Source organism: Pempheris klunzingeri, unplaced genomic scaffold, assembly GCF_042242105.1.
Source record: "Pempheris klunzingeri isolate RE-2024b unplaced genomic scaffold, fPemKlu1.hap1 Scaffold_54, whole genome shotgun sequence".
NCBI classification, from domain to species: domain Eukaryota; kingdom Metazoa; phylum Chordata; class Actinopteri; order Acropomatiformes; family Pempheridae; genus Pempheris; species Pempheris klunzingeri.
Window position 1 is genome coordinate 127,487 of NW_027254958.1, and position 6,089 is coordinate 133,575.

Sequence of the window (6,089 nt, forward strand, 5' to 3'; positions counted from 1 at the left end):
ATAGTTTGTACGGCAACATACAGTTTCATACCATCATCATATTTAACATCACTATATATCAGTTACACCTTAGGCCAAAGACAGATGATTGACTTGTATTATCAGATCTGCGTATGTCTTAGACACTTGGGCGAAGAGAGAAGCAGAGCTATCAATCACCACCTAGTAGTGAGTTGCAACTTCTCAATCTCAATCTGTCTAACATTATGCAAACACAGGATCTATAGATAGTAGACTCTGTGCTTGCATAATGTTTGACTTATGTAGAATGGCCATTCTGTCCATTGACTTTTTTATACTTCACCTCTGCACCATGTCTGCCTGCCATTCTATTGTCCCAAATGATTAATGAAAAAGACAATTTGCAATATGATTGTCTCGTTTTTCGTCTGGAAAAATGAATAGACCACATGATTTTGTTTTTCCGTTTTTGGTTTAAAATGGAAAACAAACATGACAAAATATAGGCCTCTTTCCTTCTTTAATCCAAAAAGGAATAATGATAATGAACAAAAAACTACAAACAGAACCATTCTTTTCGTATATGATTGGTTGTTCTATTTTAGTCTGTTGTGTTTTGTTTTCCTTAACTTAGTATTAATTATCTGTCATATGTAGTCTTTATTAATCGTCATTGGTGTCCATCATTGTTGAGAGTGATATTCCGCCTAAATTGGGGTAAAACGGGGATTAAGATAGAGTTAGAGAAATAGAAGTTGAAGCTACAGAAGTAAAGAAGATAGAGATAAAGAAGTAAAGAAGTTAAAAGTTGAAGTTAAAGAAGTAAAGGAGAAATAAGAGTTGAAGAAGTTAAAGAGTTAAAGAGAAAAGAGAAGTAAAAGTTGAAGTAAAAGTGTAGAATAGCAGAACTAGTAACGATAAAGTAAGCTAAATAACCATGCAAGATTAATGAAGACAGGGCCCACATCTTCTTAACGGTAAGACATGTGTAAATTAGATACTGAAGTGAAAGTTGGCTTTGAGAGATAGTCGAATTGGTATAAGGAAAAGAGGAAATAAATAGCTCTGGGCCCAGAGGAATTGGCAAAATATAAAGAGAGATAAGAAGAGGTAAAAAGGGAAGATAAGAGAAATAAAGAGAAGAGAGAAATAAAGGGAAAAGAAGAGATGAAATAGGAGAAATAGAGAAAAGAAGAGAAGAAATAAAGAGAAGATATAGGCCTAAGAGAAGAGATAGAAAATAAAGTTGAGAAAAAGAAGGGCTGAAAAGAGCCCAGAAGTGAATGGTGCTCATGGAGCATGCATAGTGAAGACATTTGTTTAAGTGACAAATTGTTTTGAAGAAGTTTGGCCAAAGTGAGAAATTATCAAGAAGATAGAGGAAAATTAGTCGACTTTAAAATTTAGGATTGAGAGCTCTGGGTATTTCTTGGGGATTGATGTTGGTCTGTTGAGGAGTTTTGTCTGTTGGATATCCTGTGAGTGTGTGTGTGGGTGTTGAGTGGTGCTGCAGCTGTGTGTGAAAAGTTTGGCAATGTTTTTGGCTGTGTAATTGATATGTGTGCAATAGATTTTTAGCAAATAGAAATACATATGGTGTGAATGACTATAGGAGAGGTTAGCAAGATATAAGACAGAGACGTTTTTGTTTCATTAATGATAAAAAACCTATGAGCCCTCTTATAAAAGGACATTTTATACCATTGATAAATGAGTATGAGCCTCATAAAAGGACATTTGTAAATCCTATGAGCCTCATAAGAGGACGTTTGTAAAACACATGAGCCTTATGTATAAGAGGACTTAATACGTACAATAGAACACATGAGCCTATGCTGAATCTGGAGAGACCAGTGAGGACGTTTGGGTATATAAAAATGAAAAAATATAAATATAAGAAGTAAAATAAAGGAAAGGAAATAATTTCTGAGAAAGTGTGTCAATGCTCAGGAAATATTCTGATATTACAGATAGGAGTAGTGGAAGATTTTGGTTGACAGGGAGGTTAGAAAGAGAAAGAGGATGATGATGGTTTAAAAAGGGAATGCAGTTTTTCTTTGTCTTTTCTTTTGGTCTGCTAATGTGTGTGAATATGTCTGAGTGCAGACTGCATTTTGAGGAGAATCTATCTGCTTGAAAGAGCATGTGGGTTTACTCAATATAGGAGAAAAAGAGGGGTTTAACTGTTAGAGGACAAAGTTTGTATCTTGGTTGTTGAAGAGGAGGTTTTTTCTAGTTTTTGTGTGTGTGCTTTGCTTTTGACTCTGTGTCTCATTAGTCTGGGTCTGTCTGGTCCTCAAGCAAGTTTGAGCTAGATGTTCACTCTCTGATGGTCAGAGTAGACTGGAAGTTGTGGTTGAATTTACAGAGGCGGAGCAAAGGGTGTTACCTCCTTTTTGAAGGCCATTTAGTTTGCTTCTTTTAGAGGGAGGAGTGGCAAGAGAGCCTTTCCCCTTTTGTTTTTTCTTTTCTCTCTGTGGAAGATAGAGAGATGAAGAAATAGGAGAAGAGACTTAAGGCCATATCACATTGAAGAGTGATTTCATATTTACTTTCAGAGTAGAATAAGTATACACTCTCTAAAGTGTTATGTTAATGATACATTAATAGAATGGTGTCTGTTAATAGTTGCTGTCCAAACAGAAACTTTCATGAGAAGATATGTTACATTAGCATACAATAACCTAAACGTTGACAGATAATGTGTGTACAACAGGGGAGAACACTCCTGATGGTGATTTACGGATATCAAGGGTTGCAGATGATACTGAATTGATTTGGTGCAATTTATCCACAAACTCTTTTAAAGTAATTGCAAGTATCCACCTGCATATTTTGATCAGATTGCTGGCGTTTGGGTTGAGTGTGCTCAAATAGCTGAGAGTTGTTGATGTGGGTTTCATTGTCTGAGCATGATCTAATTTGATTTAAGAAGAGTCAGGTAAAAATAAGTAATCAACAATGGATAGTAAAAGTTCTAAAGTAATAACCCCGGTTGAAGTAGTGCAGAAGAATAATCCACTCATTAAGGGTATCGCAAAGATGTCAGAAAAATGGAGTAAGCGTTGGCCTGATATTGATCAACCTTGGCCAGTGGAAGGGACTCTTAATCCGGATGTCATTAAAACAATGCAAGTTCTTGTCTCTACATACAAGGCAGGGCAAAAGAAAGGTAAGAAGGGACAGAAACGTAAGGAGAAGAGAAAGAGAGAGCTTGGCATTCTGCAATTGTTTTACAATGAGGGACAGAAGTGGTTGCAAGCTATAAAGGAAAGAAGGGAAAGAGGTATAGAAGAAATAGAGAAGAATACAAGGGAAACAGAAAAGTTAGTGGCAAAGGTTAATGCACCCTTCTCACATACAGCCCCAGTAAAGAGGCCTCCACCTTACAAGGAGAAGGTGAAGTTTGCTAATGTTTATCCTCAGCTTCCAGTAATTAGCCAGGAGGGTAATTATTACATTGAAGATGAGGATGAGCAAGTGATAGAGATGGGAAGAGCTAAGACAACTATAAAAACGTACCCAAGCTCTAAAAGCAAACAAAAGAAGGCATATTTAGAAGGTTTGAGTGGAGTGAGATTCAGAAGGATGGAAATGGGAGAAGAAAGTAGGGAAGATTCGGATGGAGCTGTTGGTGGATACGTCCCAGCAATTAAGCGGTTGTTGGTTATAGCAGAAAGAAGAGGATGTAGATCATGGAGGAGAATGACTGCAGGAAGGAATGATACTGATGAGAGTGATAATGGAGATAGTAATGAGGACCTGGATATCGAGGGCACTTCGTATTTCTTTCCAGCAGCATCTAGTACTGGGAGAGATGATGAAAGACAGCAGGTTTTAAGAGAGGTCAAGGATACTATGGATAGATGTCTTTTGGACCTGGAAGAATCTACCTGTATGGAAAGTCGGAAAAGCCTGGAGAATCAATTACAGGAGCTGCAGACAATAGAGAAAAAATTAAGGAAGAAAAAGTCTCCAAAATCAGGTGTTTTGGGGTATGCCTTACGTCCAAGAAAGGGACAGGAATCCGATAAGATGTGTCCAGTGATTGTTCAAGGTCAGAATCTGGAGTATAGGCCTTGGAAGAATACAGATACGTCAGACATTCTTGAAAAATTGCCCATTCTTCAAGATGGAGCACATCCTTGGATTTCGAAGTTGGAGGAAGTTTTGATAGGAACGCAGCCTGCTATGGGAGACATCAAGAGACTTCTAGCTAATCTTCTTGGAGTCTCAGCTATGGAAGAGATCTTGCAGAGGGCAGGACTTAATCGTTATGTGAGGACTGCTGTGAACGATCCAGAGTTGTTTGCTGCAAGCAGAGGCCGAGTGTGGAGAGCATTGAAAGATACATTTCCGACAAATGTACACCCTGATAATATTCTTATTGAGTCACTGGGGTCACAGGAGAACCCGAGGGCCTATGTGTCAAGAGCTCATCAGGTGTGGAGGAATATTAAAGGACGAGATCCAGATGCAAACCAAATGGAGCAGTCAATTTTGCGAGCGAAGTTGCAACAAGGGTTGCCTCTGCCTGTGAGGAGTAAGCTTGCTGAAGTGGTTGGTCTTGGGAGTATGACGAAAGGCGTCTACACAGATCATATAGCACACCAAGTTGAGCTATGTAGGAAAAAGGAAGATGATCAGAAAAAACAGGACCAGGAAACTCTTAGGAAGCTTAATCAAATGCAACTGGAAGACAACAAAAAGAAGGAGCAGTCTCAACCAGAGTAAAGATTATGACAACCGCAGCAGGGATAGCTTCAGTAGTGGAAGTTCAGGGAAGTAAGTTTGTTTTTGAGAAAGTGGAAGGAAGGAATAAGAAAGTGGAAGAAAGGAATAAGTAAGTAAGACAGAAGTATGTATGTTGGCAGAAGGAAAGAGGGTAATAGTATATATAGTTGCATATGTTGTGAAAAAATTGAGCATTTCAGAAAACAGAGGGTTCTTCTATGTAGTATTATGCTCAGATAATGAAATTGTTGCATGCAATGATGGAACTGAAAGAAACACCTATAGTTAAGTCATAAAAAGGACATGTCAAAGGTCACACAGGGAAATAAAGTGGCTGATGGAGCTGCAAAAGCAGTTACAGGAGCAGATGGACTGGATGAGGTGCTATTCAAGATTCTACTGGTCTGTGGTGAAAGCATGAAGGCTGATGGTAGCATCAACAGATCTGCTAAGTTTGATGATCCAGGAAGCAAATGAGCTAGCTCATGTTGCAAGGGGGGTAGTTAGGAGAGGATTATAAAAGAGTATGGATTTTGGACACTGTAGTTGCTTGAGCAGATAGATGAGGTCATAAGTAGGTATCATCAGAGATTATATTGCTTAGGTTATGCTGTAATAAGTGCATACGGAAGGGAATGTTTAAGCAATCTGTGAGTGACATCAGGTGTTTCACATACAATTATTTACAGGTATGACTGTGTTACCTTACTTGTCTTTTTCGAGACTCTTGTTAAGTCTCGAAGGAGGGAAATATGTAGTGTCTGATATGTGTCTGTAGTGAGTATAAATATGAATGTAGTGTTTGGTATGTGCCTTTAGGGCATATGATGTTGGTAGTGGTCAGTGTTTCTCTGTTTTGGATCTGTGATCGATTATCTGGAGACAGAGAGACTGGGAATCGCTTGACCTGGGCAGTGGAGATCTGACCTTTGCTCCCCCTCACTAGATACTGGGGGATGGTGTCCTTCTAATATATCCTTGTACCCCTAAAACAAAGAATAGAACTGTTATATGGATGAAAACCAGATGTTGGGATGGATGGTCAAACGGGGTATAAAGAAGTGACCAGAGAGGTGGCTCGAGGAAGACGAGGACAGAGAGACAGCAGATTCGGCTGGGGGTTACGCTGTCTGTTCCTACAATTGGCTGAACGTCTTCCCAGGCTTCCATGGTGCCTGTTAGACAACTGACCTTTTTGCAATAAACCTATTTTATTCACTAAGTCGTTGTCAGCGGAAGTTTCCTTTCATCAACTGCATATCATCATCATCAGAGAAGATACGACATAAGGATACCATATTTTTACCTGCAGTGCACTGTTCTTCCAAAGAGCAGCATTACTCCATTAGAGTACTGCACACAGCAACAGCATTAAAGTAACTCTATACAGGCTA